Genomic DNA, 20711 nt, shown 5'->3' with positions numbered 1-20711 from the left:
GGTTATCCTGTCATGGGGGTAGAATGAGGGTAGAGCATTACTAAGTGTCCTTGTCAAAGAGCCTGAAGGAGGGCATTAATCCCTCTTGTTCTCTGTCTCTGGTCCACAACACTCTCCCCCTCCCATGGGATACAACTTCAAGGTGCCACCTTAGGAGGGGAACACTCGTTATACCACAGGCCAACCTGTAGAACTTTTGTATTGAATTTCTTGCCTCTGTCCAGAGTTGTGAGAAATAAATATCTGTTCTTTATGAATTACCCTGTAGAACTTTTGTATTGAATTTCTTGCCTCTGTCCAGAGTTGTGAGAAATAAATTTCTGTTCTTTATGAATTACCCTGTACCAAATATTTTGTTACAGCAGCAGAACTCAGACTAAGACTTCATCTCATACTTTTGATGTCAATGGTCTATCAGAGAACTAGCTTCTGCTGTCTGTCCACAATCTTGGGCTATCCTTGGACCTTTGCCTGTATCTTGGTGCATGTGTGCCTATATATTAAAACCTCCTTCATATGAAGTGTGGTGGTTTGAAAGAAAATGACTCCCATAGGGAGTGGCACTATTAAGAGGTGTGGCCTTGTTGGAGAAAGTGTGTCACTGTGGGGGTGGGCTTTGAGGTATCCTATGCTCAAGCTATGCTCAGTGACACAATTAACTTCCTGTTGCCTGTGGATCAAGATGTAGATCTCTTAACTCCTCTCCATGGAGGCTAGCATGCCTCTATGTCCCATCAGGATGATAATGAACTGAACCTCTAAATTGCAAGATACCCACAATTAAATGTTTTTCTTTATAAGACTTTCTTCACAGCAGTAGAAACCCTAACTAAGATATAAGGACATGGGTTACATGTGGGACCCACACCATTGCCTTATAACAACATTGTTCCTAAACAGACCCTCTTCCAAACAAGGCTTCATTCTGAAGGCTTGGCTTGCGTTTTAAATGGTCAAAATATAACCCACAACAGAAAAGAATCCTGGGAAACAGTTCCCAGCCTCACGTGGATGTGATGGTGACGAGATGACAGCAATCACAGAGTGGCATCTTCCCAGCTCAGCCATGCAGTTTACAGGCACACATTGCTGAACATGTGCTCTGTTCCTGCCCCTCGGTTTCTGTCTCAGCCTCTTCCCTGCAGCTACCCTAGGCATGAGTCTGCAAACAGATCAACTATGACAGAGCCTTCAGGGGAGCATAGAGTGGGACATTTGTTTTCAGAGTAGCGCTGGTGACCCAGAGAAAGGGCCTTGCAAGAGAAGGACGTTCCAGGTGGAGTTGTTGCTGGTCCTTGATGGCTGCTACCAGTCCCTTAAGCCAGCCCCTGTGGGTTGACAGAGCAGAAGGCACCGGGAGAGCACCCCACACCTAGGGGATCGCTGGAAGAAGACGCGGTAGGAAGTGGAGAAAGGATATTCCATGCCTCCATTTGGAACTGCCCTCGTCTCGTTTTAATACAAGGATGCTGAGACCAGTGAGGAGAGCTGACTCATGTTCTTGAGGCTGGGGGCTCAACCATGTGTCACCACTGAATCCTTTCACACTATTGATATATTTAGAGCTGGACGCCTCTTCTAGAACTAAACTCAACCCTGTGGCTTTATTTAGCCACCCTGGATCCCTGCCACCTGGTCCAGCAGCGTATGGCTGCTCAGAAAGGTTAAAAAACAAGGGTCACACACACACACACACACACACACACACACACACACACACACACACAAAACATGGAGTCTCAGGAGCTTTCACCTTACTGCTCCAGCAAGGAGTTCCTGAGACATCTGTGCTCATCCAGCCCTGGCCTTGAATCTTAGTCCTTGCATCTGCTCACCTTAAATCAGTTTAAAGCCTTTATCTGATCTGTCAGGGGTGCAGGTGGGGCAGGAAGCAGGTGGCTCCCTCAGTGCTGCCAATAAATGCCTGTGTCTAGACAGGAAGATGCCCTGTCTGAGGGCAGACGACTGTGGAGACAGCACAGAGCTGTGGGATACAGAGCTGTAGGTGTGGGTGCCCCAGACTAGAGGGTGTGAGGTAAGGCTGGAAAACTGAATTCTTACCAGGTTGGTGCAATCTTTGGGTTCAAAACTGCACCCTGTCTCCTAGACCAAGTGAAGAAAAACATTAGTTCGCCATCCAAGGATTGCATCATCCTGGGCAGAATGCAGTTTTTGATCACACCCCAATAAAAGGCAAGGTGGACGAAAGACCTATAGCTGCTTCTTGTTTTGCTCTATGCAGCCACCTTATCTCTCTAGGGTGTATGGACTTTTATCCTGTTACCTTTCCCCTCATCCCCACGGTAGTCTTTGGGGGCCCCAGTACAACAGGCTATGCCGGGTGAGTCCCACCCCTCCATGTCAAGACTCCCAGTGTCTGGTAGGTTCCATTGTCGGGTTGGAGGGAGGCAACTAACTCCGTTTAACTAACGGAGGGAACAAACCTTTGACGTGGACAGTAGGTTTGAGACAAAACCTATGTGTCAGTCTGCCTTCATAGATTCTTCCTGAGGGAGTGTGGACTTTACCTGAGTGATTTCCCAGGCCTTCATCACCAGGCTGGGAATAGAAAAAGAAAAATAGTTGCTTATTTTTGGAGAGTGTTTTCCCTCAGTCTTAACAGAGTCTCAGGGACTGGAGAGTGGCTGCGCCTTTGTGATCCACTGTAGGCAGAATTGCCTCCCTCCCTTTGCCCAGCTGTCTAAATTCTGAGAAAAGCAGCATTTAAAGAGTTACGGGCCCAGGTAAATAAACCGAGAGTTTCGGCACCAGATACATAAACCGAGGACATGGCTGCTCAAAGTCATGGTTCAGTGGGAGGTTTTTTTTATCGTAAATATGAGGGAAATAACTGCTGGAGGCATCTGGAAGAGTCCAGAGTAGAGAAAGAAAGGTAGACTGAACACGGCCAGCGGACTAGACTTGGCCATGAGAGGAGAGGGAGGGAGAAAGCGTGAAAGGAAGAGAAAGAATCAACCAAGAGTGTCTTAGTTGTGATTTCTACTGCTTTGAAGAGACATCGTGACCATGGCAACCCTTAGAAAGGAAGCATTTAGTTGGGGCGCCTCGCTTACAGTTCCAGAGGTTCAGTCCATTGTCATCATGGTGGGAGCATGGCTGTGTGCAGACAGAGGCGGTGCTGGAGCTGAGAGTGTTACACCATGCAGGCAACAGGAAGTTGACTGAGACACTGAGCACAGGAAACCTCAAAGCCCACCCCCACAGTGACACACTTCCTGCAACAAGGCCATACCCACTCCAACAAAGCCACACCTCCTAATAGTGCCACTCCCTATGAGATTATGGGGGCCAATTACATTCAAGCTACCACATTCCACTCCCTGGCCCCATAAGCTTGTTAATAATATCATAATGAAAACGACTTTCAGTCCAACTTAAAAAGTTCCCATAGCCTATCACAGTCTCAAGGATGTTTTAAAGTCCAAAGTCCAAAGTTTCTTCCTAGATTCATTCAATCTCTTAACTGTAATCACCTGGACAAACCAAATTATAAAAAACAGATCACAGTCAGAATGGCTAAAATCAAAAACACCAATGACAATTTATGCTGGAGAGGATGTGGTGAAAGGGGGACACTCCTCCATTGCTGGTGGGAGTGCCAACTGGTTCAGCCACTTTGGAAATCAGTATGGAGATTCCTCAGAAAAATGGGAATAAACCTACCACAAGACACAGCAACTCCACTCTTAGGCATATATCCAAAAGATGCCCATTCATACAACAAAGATGTCTGTTCCACTATGTTCATAGCAGATTTATTTGTAATAGCCAGAACTTGGAAGCAACCTAGATGTCCCTCAACCGAAGAGTGGATAGAGAAAATGTGGTACATCTACACAATGGAGTACTATTCAGCAGAAAAAAGTAATGGAATCATGAGATTCGCAGGCAAATGGATGACACTAGAAGAAACCATCCTGAGTGAGGTAACCCAGTCACAAAAAGAGAAACATGGCATGTACTCTCTCATATATGGATTTTAGACATAGATCTGGGGAGTGCCAGCCTACAATCCTATGGCCAGAGAGTCTGGGAAACAGAAACTTCATTTAGTGGCTAATCGAAGAAGAGGCAGACTCCCTTGGTTAAGTACTGAGCTGAACTCAAGAAAGCCAGTAACAGAGAGGGAGGATTGATGATCAAAGGGATTAAGACTGGGCTGGTTTAACCCCCAGAAACAGCTGACCAGACAAAGGTTAACTCTTGAATCCCAGGCATCAGCCTGGGAATCCAGCATGAGATTGATCAAGACCCCCTGAATCTGGGTGTCAGTGAGGAGGCCTAGGTAATCTATTGAGCCTTGGGCAGCAGATCAGTACCCATCCCAAGTATACACACGGACTTTGGACTCCCAGAGAACAATGTGAGGTGCACTCTCACCCTGAACTCTTGGGGAAGGGTCTGGGCCCTGCCCTATATGAAATGACAGACTATGGACACCCCCATGGAGGGCCTCACCCTCCCTGGGGGAATGAGGGGATAAGGGGGGGGTTGGGGGGAGGGCACGGGAGGAGGGGAGGGAAAGGGAGAGGGACCTGGAATTGACTTGTGAAGCAACCTTGTTTCTTATCTAAATTTAAACTGGAAAATAAAATAAAAATAAAAAATAAAAAAAACAGATCACATACTTCCAACATATAACGGCATAGGATATACATTACTATTCCAAAGTGTAGAGAAGAGAGCATGGTGAGGAAATACTGAACCAAAGCAAGACTGAAAACCAGCTGGGCAAACTCCAAACTCTGCATTTTTATGTCTGATGTCAAAATACTCTCCATATCTTCAACTCCACCCAGCTTTGTTGACTGCAACACACTTCTTTCTCTTGGGCTGGTTCTATCCCGGGTAGCAGCTCTCCTTGGCAGGTATCCACAGGGCTGGCATTTCTAACATCTTGGGTTCTACAAGGCAATCTAAGTTTCACCTTCACAGCTCCACACCATGGCCTCCATTGACACATGCCTGGCCTCAGCGGCTCTCTTCAGGCATGGAGGAAAATTCCATAATCCGGTTTCTTCTGTCCTTAACTCTGAAGCCAGAACCAAGCGGCTGAAGCTGCCAAGTTCTGCTGCTTCCTGGGGATGAAACATGTCCACTTCATTCAATTACATCTTCACCAGCTTTCTGTCCTTCTCTGCTTAAGCTTGACTTTCCTACGACTTGCTCTGTAGACCAAACTAGCCTCAAACTCAGAGATCTGCCTCTGCCTTCCCAGTGCAGGAATCAAAGGTGTGTGCCACCACACCTGCTCTAAGCTATTTCATTCCTTTTCACGAGTTGGAAATTTAGCTGGGTGGGTTCTTGCCCTGAGGTCATCACTCCCTATATTCCAATTCTTAATCTGTGTATCTCCTAGAACACAGGATTAGCCCCCATTCCATTTCCCGGTTCTCTTTCCCCCCACAAATTCACATTTTATAATTTACCCCTGCTCAGCCTGCTCCTTTTCATTATAAATCTTCATTAGGGTTACCACTAATATCCACCTAACAGAGTCTATACTAGGCTATTTTGAGGTTTCCTCTGCCAATGGAATTAATCTAAAATGCTTCACTTTAGCCTCAGGTAGACTCCAGACAAGGGCAAAAAGCAGCTACTTCACCAAAATATCACAAGACCAGTTTCTAGGCCACATACTTTCTTGTCCTCTGAAACCTCTTGATCCCCACAGTCCATCAAATCATATTCAGCACCGCTGTCACCCATGCTCCTACTAGAATGGCCCAATGAGCATTGCTTACGTCATTCCACTGCTTTCCTAACCCAAACTCCCAAAGCCCACGTTACTCCAAACAAAAACATGGTCATGCCCATGACAACAATACCCCAGTCCCTGGTACCAACTTCTGTCTTAGTTAGGGTTTCTATCACTGTGAAAACACACCATGACCACAGCAACTCTTATAAAGGAAGCATTTAATCAGGGCACCTCGCTTACAGTTTCAGAGGTTCAGTCCATTATCATTATGGTAGGGAGCGTGGCTGTGTGCAGGCAGAGGCGGTGCTGGAGCTGAGAGTGTTACACCATGCAGGCAACAGGAAGTTGACTGAGACACTGGGCAGTATCCTGAGCATAGGAAAACTCAAAGCCTGCCCCCACAGTGACACACTTCCTCCAACAAGGCCACAACTACTCCAGCAAAGCCACACCTCCTAATAGTGCCACTCCCTATGAGATTATGGGATCCAATTACATTCAAGCTACTACAACTGAGATGGGGGTAAGAGGGCATAGCTGAAATAATAGGGTTATAAGGACAAATGAGAAGTTGATGCGGGGGGGGGGGGAAGCCCATGAGCTGGAGGAATTTAGGGTAAAGGTCAGGTGAGAAGAGCCAGGATGCCAGCATGGACTCTGAAGTGTGTAACAGGTACTTGAGATAATGAAGGAGCCTGGAGGCCAGCGTGCACAGTATGCTAATGGGCACCACAGATAGCCATGTACCCCTTCTGCTAGAGGGAAGAAAAGGCTCCTTTGGGAGAGGAGAACTGACTTCACAAGTTCCAGAGGAGTGCTGGCTTTTGTTTTGACTCCAGAATTTGGACCTGACACTAGGGAGATGGAGGCAGGAGTACCAGGTCATTCCCGGCTACATAATGAATCTGAGACAGTGTGGACTACATGGGAACTTGTCCAAAGATGCTAAGATGCTAGTTGCGAAATAATCTTCATTTTCCAGAATCCAAAACATCCAATAATTTTCAGATAATTATCATGGGTGTGATGTCCCTCCTATTATTTAGTACTGAGTATTATCTAATATAAAACATGCAAGCTGCTGTGAGGTTTAACTTGTAGAAAACTGATGTGTTGGAGGACCTATAAGACCTAGCCTCAGAAAGTCAGAATGAACTGATGTCCAGGTCAGGAATAGAAAAAGAAAAGACAGGCTGGAGAGATGGCTTAGTGGTTAGGAACACTTCTTCCTCCTGCAGGAGACCAGAGTTGGTTCCCAGCACCCACATCTGGGATCTCACAACCTCCTCTAACTCTGGCCCCAGGGCATCTAATATTTTCTCTTGGCCTCTGAGGGCAGCTGTGTGTACACAAACAAAAATAAAAAAAATCTTTATAAACAAAAAGAAAATGGAAAGGACATATGCCCGGGATGATACTGCCCCTCCCCCATAAAGAGGTCTGTGTCCAGTGCCCCCTGCTTCCTCCCAACCTGTACAAGCCCTGTGACGTACCTGAATCCTCAAGGATGTTTCTGGAGTGTCAGTGACCCCCACTCCCATCTTCTCACCTTCCTTCTCACTGGCTCTTCCCTCCTGCATATTGACTGGCCTTTGGGTGGTGAACAGATGGCCTCAGTCAGGTAACAGGAGGAGGGCAGGACAGAAATTTGTTTTCCGTATTTCATAGTTGAGGGAACTGATGCTCGGCGCTGAGATGTGGCTTGTTTGAGTTGAAGATGGGATCAGACCCATTGGTTTAGCATTGGGTCACATGGTGTTCCTGTGGTTGGGATGGAGGGAGGAGGCGGACAGATGTGACCTACCATTCTGTGCCCCCTGTTCTGACCTTTGGGGACTCAGTCTTTGCAGAGCCATTGTCTTTAATCCCCCAGAACTGTGGAGATGCTGTGCACAGCTTCAGGATTGCTCTCAGAGTCCTGGGTGTTGGCTCAGAAAGGCAACTCTCATTTCAGAAAGAGACAAGCGATGGTTTATTCTGCAGCCAAATGTGAGTGATTGGGGCTTGGAAACACAGGTTTAGGCTGTTCCAAATTCCATATTTCTCTGCGGTAACGATCTATGAGCTTTTGCGGAACAAAGAAAAGTATAAATCAAGATAGTTTTCAAGTCTGTGGCTCAAAACATTGGGCAGGCAGTTTCTAGAAAAGCTGAGAAGTTTCAGCTCTTGTGAGACCAAATGCTGTCTTGCAAGTTAATGGGAGACCAAAACAGGAAAAAGCTATCTTGCAGGTTAAGGTTTCTGTTTGCAGTCAAGACAGTTAAGAGTAAGTTCCTGCTTGTCCTCTGTGAATCCTTGCAAATTAAGGTTTCTATTTGTAATTAAGAATAAGTTCCTATTTCTTAGATCTGATGTAAACTGCAAAACATGTTTTTCAACCTGCACTAACCCTGTGACCCCATTTACAAGATGTATATCCTTACCCTTGTTCCTTTCCTTTAATCGTAGCTTTCTTTCTTTCATTTTTTTTTAAATTGCAGATTTCTAACAATGTATAACAGCCAACACCTTGTCACTTGTATAAAAGGGACCTTAGGATGCTGGCAGGGACTGCTCTCTCAGATCCTGATTTAGGGTGAGACACCCGGCTGGCCAGTCCCAGGTGCATCCCAAGATACTGCTTGCTTCAACTGGACAATGGTATTTGGTCTTCTCTCCTCCTGATTTTCAGGTTTTATGTTCGAGGCCTCAGAAGCTCTTAGCCTGGAGTTAGTGAAATCCAAAAGGCCTCAAGTGTTAGTCACTGAACTTTAGGTTCAATACAGAGGTGAGCAAGAATGGTTATCAGGGACTGAAGATAGTTCAGGATAAATTGAAATTAGGATTTGGACCTGCAACATCCCAACCTCTCCATAGTCATTAAAACTCTGATCAGTTAATTGGCCTCACAGTGGGGTGGGCCAGAAGACGGCCTGGGTCTTTGCAGGGATTTGTGTTCATAAAAGTAACCCTCATCCCTACAGCAGGTTGACTGGCCCTGATGGCGCCCCTCAGAACTGGACCTCTTCCTCTCTGGTGGGCCACCAATTCGAGGCCAGCACAGCTTCAGCAGACTCTTGTGACAGAGCGTGTCCCCGTCCCCCGTCCCCGTCCCCCGTCCCCGTCCCCGTCCGTCCCCGTCCGTCCGTCCGTGTTCCCCCTCCCCCCCCCCCCCCGCCTCCCCCCAGGTCATGTGAGAAAGATGAGCCTTCATTCTCCTTCCCAGGGATCCTCGCCCAGAAGGATGACCGTGTTTCAAACAACAGAGGAAACCCTGAGGATTCCACAGGATTAAAAGAGGGCAGCCTTGCCCTTTCCTCCTAGTGAGACTTTGGGTCCCAAGTCCCCAGCCTCGGTTTCCCAAGTCTGGACTGAGAAAGTGACACTTTTCTGGGCCAAACTCAAGTCTTTCCGAAGGGTGTTCTGGGCCAGCGCGTTTGCCTCTTGCGAGCCCTTCGGGAGCTCATTTGCATTCTTGGAATGAAATGTTGACTGCACTTCAGGTTCAGACACACATTAAAATGCTCCTGAGGGCTGCTGGCTGGCAGGCCCCCCACCTCCCCTGGGAGAGCAATCAGCCCCCTGCCTAGACTGTGGGGAGGACGGCCTGAGCCCTGAGAGGCGCTGACCAATGAGAGCCTCGCCCCAGGGGCTGTCTCAGTTTTATATGTAAATAAATCATTTCCAGAGATTGCCGGGATCCCAGCAGGTTGCTGCTAAAATGTTTGAAGTGGGTCCTTCGCCACTGGGAACACTGGTAAGCATTATTAGCAAGTTTGGATGTTTTTCTCTGCGGATTTCACAGAATAATCTCTAACCTCCCTCCCAGGCTCGGCCTCTCCTCAGCTAAGATACTTGCCTACCTCTGGGAACAGACCGCTTACCGCCTATGGGTTTCCTGTTTTGTGGCTGGGCCCTGGCGATCACCGAGGGCTTCACGGACCTGGGATTCGAACTCTTTCTGCAGCTTCTAAGCTTCTGTGGTCTTAAGAGCACGATCGCTCTCTCTTTCATCTGCGCTTGTTCTGTGCACCTGCACTAGGTTTGCAACCTCTTTTCTAAGGCTTCCTAATCCTCCAGCACCTACCTGGTCCCGCCTGCCCCTCCACCCTCATCCGCTCCCACCCCTGCTTGCTATGCTCTGACCCTAAACGGAAGCATGGGCGGGGCTAAGGTGCCCCTTTCTCCCGGTTCTTTATTGAATGCCCTGGCTCAGGTGACCCTTAGAGAGAGCCCTCCTACACCGCCGCTGTTCTAGGTACCACTGGTCTGAACCCCATCTCTAATCTATCATAAGAACCCCATGCAGTGTCTTTACAGCACATATTGTTGGTCAACCATAATGTGTTACACTAACTCACTGACTTACTTAGGAGTAACTGTGTGATTAGCATGCAGATCTCAGGAGGGGTCTTCCTCTTGTTCCCTGCTGGACTTAGCACACAGTAGATGCTCAATAATATTCCTCCTGATGATATTGCCAAACTTGGGTGTGGTGATTCAAGTGAGAATGGTCTCTATAGGCTCATGTTTTAATGTTTGGTCCCCAGTTAGTGGAACTGTTTGGGAAGAACTGGGAGGTGTGGCCTTGTTAGAGGAAGTGTGTCACTGGGGGGGAGTGGACTTTGAGGTTTCAAAAACCCAACCCAAGCAGGCTTCTCTCTGCCTGCTGCCAGGGGATCAGGATGTAGAGCTCTTAGCTACTGCTCCAGCTATGCCTGTCTGCTTCCCACCATGATGATCATGGACCAACCTCTGAATCTGTAAGCAAGCCCTTAGATAAATACTTTCTATTATAAGAGTTGCCTTGGTCATGGGGTCTCTTCACAGCCATAGAACAGTGACTAAGGCATTGGGGGGTCAGATATTGTACCCCAAGCCAAGTTCAGCTACCTGTGCTCAGTAAGCCAATCAACGACACAAAATTAAAAGTGGAAATCAGAAAAAGGAAATCTATTCAATGTGACCACATTGAGAAGAGACAAAGAGACCCAGTGGCACTCCCCCCAAATCTGCCTTGGGGTTCTGAACTGAGACTGAGGTTTAAACAGAGGACCAAGGTTATGCGCATCTCAGCAATCCTGTCTAGGTATAGCCCCACCCACCACTGACCTCTCATTGTCTGGGCTTGTCTTGTCTCATGAGATGGTCTCATGAATCTTCCAAATGGTGTGAAATCTCTTTCTAGGAGACAACTTTCCCCTCTGGCTGGGGCATTTCCTTCTCGCAGCCCAAGTTTCTTTGAGAAAAATTCCATTTCTTTGGGAATCATTGTTTTAATCATCTGATATTTAAATTGAGGGATACAGGACTCTCTTTAAAATAGCTTCATTTCTGCCAGTGATAATAAGGGACAGGTGAGATAGAAAGGGACACTTTTATATGCTAGGTTGTAAGAGCACATTTATACTTCATACTGTGTCTTATCTATATTTTTTCTATTGCTATGATAAGACATCATGACCAAGCCAACTTATAAAAGAAAGAATTTAGTTGGGTTTATAGTTCTAGAGGTTAGGGTTTGTGATGGCAGCAGAGCAAGGGCACAGAACTAGGCATCTGGAGCAGTAACTGAGACTCATATCTTGATCCCCAAACACAAGGCAGTGAGTGAACCGGGAACTGCATGAGTTGTTGAAACCTCAAAACTGACACGCCTCCTCCATCGAGGCCACACCTCCAAATCCTTCCCATACAGGTCCACGGAATGGAAACCAAGTATTTATATATATGAGCCTATGGGGGAGGGGCACTGTCATTAGGTTCAATGTGCTACTTGCTGAGCCCTTTCACAGACCTACTTGGTGTCTTTTGAGTTACTTTTCCTTAAAGGCATGAAGTCAGTGTCTAGATGATGATGATGATGATGATGATGATTTTGCTGTGTCATCTCTAACTTGGTGGTGTGCCTTATGGTTAGTGGTTACAGGTGATAGTAATGATAAAGTTGATATATATATATATATATAAAACATGGCACCATCTGGAGCCAACAGAGGACCTCCTGCAGTAATGCTGAAGGTGATCTGGACACAACTCCTCTCAAATCAACATGGAAATGAATGGCCCCAAAGATAAGAGTTTGGAAAAGATGAACTCCGACTGTGAAGACATTTGGGGAAGATCCTTACTCATTTATTTTGCTCATAGTTCCCTTTTTTGTGCATAGAGGTAGCATGCAATTAAAAACAAAACAAAACTAAACTGAATATAAACATGCTCGAAGACTCTCTCTTGATAAACACAAAATAAGAAGGGAACGCCATGGGGTTCTGAGGAGACAGCGCACCAGTTAAGTGCTTGCTCAGCAAAGTGTGAGGACCAGAGTGCAGATCCACCAGCCCCCCTGTAAGTTCTGGGTAGACATGGCGGGCCACCTGTAATTCTGGTCTCACAAGGTAGAGATAAGGTGAACTGGCTAGCAAGGCTATCCATATTAGTGTGCTCTGGTTTGCTTGCAAGACCCTGCCTCAAAGAATAAGGTGGGAGAATGATTGAGAATGATTCCTGACACCAACTGGCCTCAGCTTTCAGTTTTACACACACATACGCACACACACATGCGTGCATGCACACACACACACACACACAGAGGAAACTACACACATGCAACCCCCTCAATACTCACACACCCTGAAAAGGGTTGAAAGCGACAGGAATCATCACATCACAGCTTATGGATCTGTTGTGGCAGTGACTTATTCTTCCTCGGGACACGGGACAGTGGGGCTTTCTAATACAGACATCCACCCACAGACTGGAGTATTTATGGCATTACAAAAGGACTGCCATAGCATTGGGTGTCAGGTGTTAGGATGCAGGCTGATGACAGCTCTCAGAACAAGAGCAGGAGTGGCCGTCAACCCTCGAGGTCCAGAAGAGCACAGACTTGTGGGGCTGCCATCCAAAAAGGAAAGAGAGCAGGGATGAGACCCCAGCTTAGCCTCCCCTCACCCTCCAGCTTTGCACCCAGGTCTCCCTGTGACAGCCCAGGAGAGCCAGAGCCAAGGTTTCCTTGAGTACCCATCCGGAGACCTTCCTTCTGGGACACAGAGCAATATGGGAAGCCAGATAGGGTTGGAGGACAAACGGAAACTACTTGAGCAGAGCCGGGATCCCTTTGCGTCCGGCTCATCCTCATGCAATGTGTGGAGGGTCTGAGTGAGGGTCATGGAGCACATGGACAGGACCTGGAGTCCTGCCGTTGTGTAAGAGGTCAGTGGTCCTGCCATCTGAGTGCTGATGCTGGGGTTCAGCCTGTCACTGCCCTCCTGCCCTCCTCTCACCCACAGGCACCTGATTTACAATAACGGGCTCTGCATGGGGAGAGATGAAACCTCAGTTACAGCCGGGACTGGGCTCCAGGATGCAGACATCACCGGTGATGGACAGCAAGAGCTCGGGTTGCAATAGTGTGTGCTGGATGAGCTGTGTATGTATCTCAACCTTGGTCCAGTGCCTCATGCCTGGTCAGCCAGTCTAGCTGTGTCCATCCTGATTCAGGGCTCTGGACCTGCCTACTGGAGCTGGGGGCTGAACTCTTCAGTTTACTGAGTCCACAGCAGATCTGGAGTCATCAGATTGGTCCATGTCTATGTTAGAGGGGGGTGTTCTGGATGTACAAGGGGAAACTGAGGCACTGGAAGGGAAGACTTGGGAGCGTGTGGGTTATGCCCACTGGGAAACCATGCTGTCACCATTGCTGTCCATGGTGGGCAGAGAAGACACAAAACTCCAGGGGTATGCGGTGTGCTGGAGTGTTAGCTACACTTGCCTCCACAGCTAGCTTTTGACATGTGTATGGAGGATCTGAGCTCAGGCCCTTGTGTGTATACAGCGGGCATTTGGCCCATCGAGCCATCTCCCCACACCCTCAGGAAGAAATTTTGCGGAAACCTAGAGCAGGATCAAATCCATCTCCCTGATGACCAGCTCAGTGCTTGCTCTCAGGGTTTGTTGAATGACTCAGTGAGCATGGAAAGGGCTACATAGACTGCAGAGGACCTGCTGCTTATTTTGTTAAGTGTCCAGTGTGGGGGACCTATCCTTTCCAAGGTGATGACCCTCGCCAGACCTCTCCAACTGCCAGGAGATCGGACAGATGAAGACTGTCCTGTCTGCCACCCTGGAGACAAATCCAGCTTTATCCTAGTGGGATTTAAAAAGACTGGATGCTTTGAACATGAACCATGCTGCTGTCAGGTGCATGGCGGGGTGGGGGGGTCAGCCCAGCCCAGACACTTAATGTTGACCTAGCACCTGAGTTTGCCACAAAGCTTGGGTCATGGCCATGGTCAAGAGGAAGTGGTTGGTGCTGGGAATGAGTCTCCTGGGGATGCTGGGAGGACTGGATCATCTCAGCTGGATGCTGGGAGGATGTGGACCATCTCAGCTGGATGCTGGGAGGACTGGACCATCTCAGCTGCTTCTCAGTTTTACCACACGGAGGGGGAAGCCAGGAGGAGCCTGGGGAACAGGAAGGTTGCACAGTTGAGCATCCTGGAGCTCTGGCACATGGCTTGCCATTCTCCCCGTCACCTTCAGGGAAAAAGGCCATCCAGGTGCTCTGCGTCCTGGAGGAGCCAGGAAGATTTTGGTAGAACAGTAGCTTTGTACAGTTCCGTCACACTCTAGACTAGAGGAGGGGTCTTACAGTGGGTAGTACGCACTCCTGGCTGAAAATGGCATAACATGAACTCTCAAACACTGTCCTGGGCGTATCCGGAAGTCAGAAGTAGTCCTTATTAGCTTTGTAATGGTGATGTCATTGTGGAAGGCCTATGGGTACCCTCTGTGGCCTGGAGGCATTCATGATCTGCCTGTGATGTCAATCACATGGTCCAGCCATCACCTCCACTCGTGGACTGTCACCCCCACCTGTACCTCACCCCTTCCAGTCACACCACAGGTCAATACCTAGGGTTCCCCGTGAGCCACATGCTCTACCCACACATCCCAATTCGCCTTCCAAGAGTGTGTTCCAGAGTTCTGTGCACTCAGCCCACGCCTGCAGAGCCTGCCCACCTGCCACTGTGACTCCGTGTCCCGAGGATCCCACACCCCAGACACATCAGGCATCTGGCATTATTCCTACCTCTGTGGTCATTCTCTCTGCTAGGGACTCCCAGTCTCCCCCGGGTGGCAGCAATGGTCACTTGTTCCTGGTTCCTGCCCTGGCAAGGATGGCCCCTGTGGATCTCTGTGGACAATCTCACCCATTTAGAGTGGTTTGGAAAGTCCTTGGACTTCCAGGCCCCTGACGAACTCCTGTGTTTGGCCCAGTGTGACACCTGTTCTGCCAGCTGTGCACAGATGTGCTTGTCTCAGCTCTGCAGCCTCTTCTCCCTCCACCTCCACCTGCTGCCCTTTCCTCGTCCTTGAGGAGGCACCGGTGCCCCATCCAGGAATTGCTCCTGGCACTCAGAGTGGTCTTAATACAGAGAAAAAACCCACAGCCCTCTCTGCTGCCCTAAGGAGTTCCGTGGGGACATCTGCTCGCAGCTCTTTCTGGGGTTGTCCCAACCCCAGCCCAGAACATCCTAGAAAGACTGTCGACTGGATGAAAAGGATGTTTATACGGGAATGGCCTGAAATCTGTTCTTCTATGGGTGAACCATGCTTGTGTACCGTCCTCCAGCCGTCAGCATCGGTAAAAAGTGCCTCATCACACACCCCACCACAGCCACTGCCCCAGTGGGTGCTGTGCCCCTCTTCCTAGGCAGGGGTGTACCTGACGGTAGACAATGGGGCCCCTGGGGTGGGTGTCACAGAGACATTGCTCTGGCCCTCCCAGGATAGGCAGCCGAGAGAAGCAGGATCCTGCCAGGCTGGGACCTAGGACTCCTGTGCTGTTCTCCACTTTGAGTGGGAAATGAGTGGGCATGAGACAAGCGCTCTCTCCATTTCCTCACATCTGGAAGAGATGTCTGGGCCACCTGGTGGATGTGCTGGGAACTACAGGCAGAAGGCCAAACCGTGAGACCCCTGGCACAGCAGTCTGTGGGCAAAGGTAAACCCACTTTATTTATGGTAGACGCAGATTCACAGAGAGGTTAACAATTTTAGGGGCCCGTTCCATGTGATCAATGTTTAGAAATCTAGAATTGTCCAATCAAGGCTGGTTTGGCTCCAAGCAACTTAGGGCTTTGCTGATCTTTGTTTCCACGCTTCTAGGTAGTAGAGGGACTGAGTCTCTGAGAACCCTCTCGGTTCTGAAAACCTTTCATTTCACAACAGGGACAAACAACTCCACACGGCTAAGATCACTCTTTTGCATGTCCGAGCTTTGTCACTTGGGGAAAGACCCCTGATACCGATCTTGTCTCCTGCTTCACAGGGCACAAACAGGTGGTGGAGGCGAGTTGATTCTGGCATCTTCCATGGGCCTAAATCATACTGGACCCAAATAAGAGGTGGTGGGCATGCTGCATACACCCCAGTCAGACCCCGTGTCTTGGCTCCTGTGGTAACACAGTTATGTTACCTGTAACCTGTAACCCGCTCAGTAGCTCAGCCCCAAAGATGTTCTCGGGGGTGAGGTCGGCACAGAGGCTCCTAAGAGTTGAAGGCAGGAAACCTCACTCAGGGGTGCCCCAGAAGAAGTCAATAAACTTTCCCACACTGAGCCACTCAGGCAAAGGCAAGACTCAGACTCCTCTCAAATGCCAGGAATGCCGGGCAGCTGCTACTCTGAGTTCTGTCTGGTTTTCCTCCTTATTTTCAGGGGAACTTGGCGACTACAGAGAGGGCTGGACGGGAAAGGACAGTTCACACTGCTCTGAGCTGTGACAGAGCGTTCCGGTGTGTTCCCATGCACCTTTCTTTCCCAGGCTGGAGTCCGGATACAATGGATCTGAAGCCCACTTCAAGGCGTAGGGGTGGGTGTGCTGTAGCCACAGCAAGGGCACGGCTCTTGAGGAGTGGGTGAGGGACCTGTTTTCCTTTTCCCTGCCCCAGACTCCATGTGCCATAGACAGTATCAAGACCCCAAGGCAAGGGCAGCAAGGCTAAGTCCTGTAGTGCTATTTCCCTGACCTGCAGGCTAAGAATGCTTTTTAAGGGGTGGTGAAGGAGAGTCGTGCATTGGTGGTGCACGCCTTTAATCCCAGCACTTGGGAGGCAGAGGCAGGCGGATCTCTGTGAGTTCCAGGACAGCCTGGTCTACAATCTACACTGAGAAACCCTGTGTTGGAAAACAACAACAAACAAAAGCAAAAAAACAAGCAAACAAAAATAAAGGGTGGTGAAGGAAAGGGAGGAGGAGAAAGTCGTCTCAAAACCCTAAATGTTTAGCATGTCGCCTCCACAGAGAGTGTGCAGGCCCTGGGCCCAGAGCAGTGGACCCACATAGGGTTGTCAGATAGCCCTCCTTGGACAGCTAGCTTCCTGGGAAGGTGGCAAGAACACTCACATGGCACTTCCCTTGGCTGTAAAATTCAGGGTTAGGGTTTGAGCCAGAGAGACATAATTTTGAAGACTAGGCATCGCAGCAGCTTAGCCTGGCTGAACTAACAGGGAGGTTTACCCTTGGGATCCTGGGAAAGAAACTCATCTTTATCCCCTAAACCTAAATATTAGGAATAGAACTGGTGGCTCATGGTGTTCTGTAGAGAGAACCTTTTTCTTGCTGGCTGCTTTTTTTTCTCACCAGTAGCCTGGGCTCTGCCGCGTTGTAGTCCCCAAATAATACACAGGAGGCTATATTAATTATGAAGCTGTTGGCCTTGCTTGTTTCTTACTGGCTAGCTCTGACTTAAGTATTTATCCCATAATTGTTAATCTAAATATTTCTCTTACCGGAGAAGTTTCCAGGCTCCTTATCCCTATGGCGGTTACATCTTGACTCCCTGTGTTTCTCCTACCCAGAGTCCTCCTGGACTCCTAGTCCCACCTATCTTGCTTCCCTATTGGCCAACAATGTTTTATTGACATATACACAGGACTTCCCCCATCAGTGTTCCCTGTGAACCCTGGGACTTTAGCCTGCAGAGGGCTGGCATGTGGGAGTCAGGCAGTAGGCTGGTCCTGGAGACACTGAATTCCGGAGCCAGCCACTCCTGCAACCAATGCTATACTGGACATCTCGGTTTTTAAGAACCAATATGATCCTTCCTTTCTTCACCACAGCCTGGACTGTTTCTTTTACATGACATTAAGAAGATTCCTAAAATGTTTGTTCTTGGGATCAAAATAACTTTAAATCTTTTGTTAATCATTCAGGGGGAAAAGATGACTCATCACAGACTTTGATGTTAAAGTGCTGTCCTCAGTGTTATGATACAAGTCCGAACAAACAGACTTGTGGGCATTTAAAGTGACCTGAGTCGGACACTCTAAGAGCCTGTCTCTTCGAGTAAAGACCATCGATGGGCTGGTTGATTGTGGGAACAAACTCAGAAGCCGTCACACAGCTGTTCTCAGAGGTGTGTGTCCCACGTGTGTGCAAACATGTACCAGCTGGAAGTGGTCAGAGACATCCCAGCCTTCAGGGCCTTTCCCAGTCTTCCTAGAAGAAGCCTCAGAGCTGGCATCAGGGACTGACTGTGAGGAAGAACCAGGAGGCAGGAGCAGAAGTGAGTGGACCTAGAGAAAATAACTCTTCATGTGTGAGGGGGGAGAGAGACAGAAAGACAGAGAGACAGAGACAGACAGAGACTGACTCATGGCCAGAGAGACTGTTGGAGGGTCCAGTCTTCAAGTTCTATGTGGGGCTCATACTTTAGGCCAGGGGCGCTGTGAATGGCCAGCCCAGAAGTGACTCTGACCCCTGGGTTCCATGCGTCTTTGCCAACCCCCAGGTCCTTCTTGCTGTGAAGAGATCAAATCCAAGCCAACCAAAAGGAGCAAATTGTCCTTAATTAAGCAGATAAAAGTGGCCCATGTCACCCACAACACATGATAGGCATGGCTTGCAGCCCCGTGTGCCTCCAGCTCATGTGTGACCTCAGTTGGGCAACCCTGGCTGGAAGCAGATGGCCGTCTTGGGCCTCCCCGGCACTCCTGGGCTCCGAACACACATCTTCCCTGGAGGCTGTGATAAGGAGATGGCTGTGAGTCTGATGGGGGAGGCAGGTACCCAAGTGGTCTGCCCCTTGCATCTTTTGAGGACAGTCCCTGAGCCACTGTGTGTCCTTTTCAGTCCGCACCTAGGAGAGTCTCCTAGCTTGGGGCCTGTCTATCCAGACAGGTGGGAAAATTCTGGGTTTCATGCACGCCATATTGAGGCTACAGGAAAAAGGCCCAATGATAGGGCCAGGCAGCTCAGAAGCATCGGGGCTTGCAAGAGGGAAGGCAGGACCCAGCCCCTCCACCAACCTCAGGACCCTCCCCACCGCTAGTGCCTGTGTCACCCAGGAGCCTCCTCCGAGTTCTAACAGATCCCATTCCACCCAGACCTGTGCTCAGCCCTGCTCCTCAGAGCCCACCCTCCAACCCCCTTACTGGCTCACCCTCCGTTCTCTTTCCAGGGTGCCCAGACTCAATATGTAATCTTCCCAGGTGACCGAGCACCCCTGCCTGCCTTTGATGATAGAATTCTACCCAGGTTGCTCTAATATTAAGGTCAGTTGAAACAAACCATCCTACCCTGCTCTCTCAAGAGGGGCCACCCTGGAAGAATCAACACCCTCCTGTTGCACCTGCTGTGCAGCCTGCATCCGAGAATGTAGCGAGGTGGTCGGGATAGATGACACAGAGACCGGTCGGTTGCTTTAAGAAAACTTTATGCTTCCCAAGTCAGCTTAGGAGGAGCTCACCAAGAAAAAAAAAACCCCCGCTTCTCTTTTTAAGGACTTCTGCCATCCATCTACATACAATTCTTCCCAGACTTCTCACCCTCCTGGCTGGTGGTTTAAAATCCGGCCCCAGAATCGGAGAGAAACAGCAGGGGGAACAGGAAGAAGAGTCTAGCCTTAGGGGGTGTCAAAGTCATGGTGTTTCAGTGAGCGAGCCCTTATCTGAGCCCTATCAAGAGCTTTATAGCACTGAATTGTTTTCAGTAAACATTATCTCACAGCTGCCTGCTCCCAGGCCAAAGGGGAAGTGGGTCTCTGCTCAAGGTCTGGTGTCCCCACACCCTCCCAAAGGCTGTCCCATCTGGTGGACCCACCTGACACTAGGAACAACCAGCTGGTGCCCAAGTTGCCCACCTTAGGACCCTGTATATTGAGTCTGAGGCATACAGTAGGTGCCCAGTAAGTTTGAGTTGTTGTTAATCTAGCCAAGAGCCATTATGCTGTCTTGAATCAGGATTGGCCCCATAGGCTGATGTATTTGAAGGAAGTCACCAAGAAGTGGCACTATTTAGAAATATTAGAAGGATAAGAGGTGTGCCTGGGGAAATGTGTGGCTGGGGGTGGGCGTTGAGATCTTGAAAGCCCATGCCTAGCCTCGTTCCTCACTCTGCTTGCTAATCAGGATGTAGCTCTCAGCTATTTCTCCAACACCACGCCTGCCTGCTGCCATGTTCCCGCCACGACGACAGGGAACTAAACCTCTGCAACTGTAAGCAAACCCCCAATTAAACGCTTTCTTTTATAAGAGCTACCTTGGCCATGGTGTCTCTTCACAGCAATAATGACCAAGAAGTCACTGAGTGCCTGCCTAAAACCAGGCACGTTTCTGGACTCCCTGTGGCTATGGCCATGGTCATCTGAGTTCTGAGCTCTGAGCCAAACTCAGACCTTGCATAGCCTCAAGAGGAAGACACCACCCCATCTGCCTGGGTGACAAGGCTAGGACCTCATAGTTTCCTGTCTGTGAATCAAGGGGGACAGGAAGAGTGACCTAAGTTGCTTATAGTCATGACGAGCACGCTGTGCTCACTGTGGCATCTGAAGAACCTGGTTTTCACCAAGCAGTTTTTCTGTCCCTGGCCTTGAACACCGGGGTGCTGCCATGCCGCTGAAATGCTGGAGCTGCCCTACAGTCCCAAGGTGGCCTAGGGGCTTAACATGTTCCCTGTGTAACTCCCTCTCCGGGGACCGGGGTAGAGATTGCACAAGAGCAACAC

The 20711-nt window shown here is 49.1% G+C and overlaps 1 long non-coding RNA gene across 1 annotated transcript; it reads left to right on the top strand.

The window, feature by feature from the left end:
* Window positions 1–9340: 9340 nt before the first annotated feature.
* LOC121139266 lies at window positions 9341–14410 on the top strand. The gene is made up of 2 exons (XR_005876169.1): window positions 9341–9458; window positions 12994–14410. It is a non-coding gene; the product is annotated as an uncharacterized LOC121139266 (long non-coding RNA).
* Window positions 14411–20711: the final 6301 nt, after the last annotated feature.

Source organism: Mesocricetus auratus, unplaced genomic scaffold (assembly GCF_017639785.1).
Source record: "Mesocricetus auratus isolate SY011 unplaced genomic scaffold, BCM_Maur_2.0 Super-Scaffold_15014, whole genome shotgun sequence".
In the NCBI taxonomy this organism is placed as follows: Eukaryota; Metazoa; Chordata; class Mammalia; order Rodentia; family Cricetidae; genus Mesocricetus; species Mesocricetus auratus.
The sequence above is the reverse complement of the archived record's forward strand: the minus strand, read 5'-3'. Positions and strand labels throughout refer to the sequence as shown.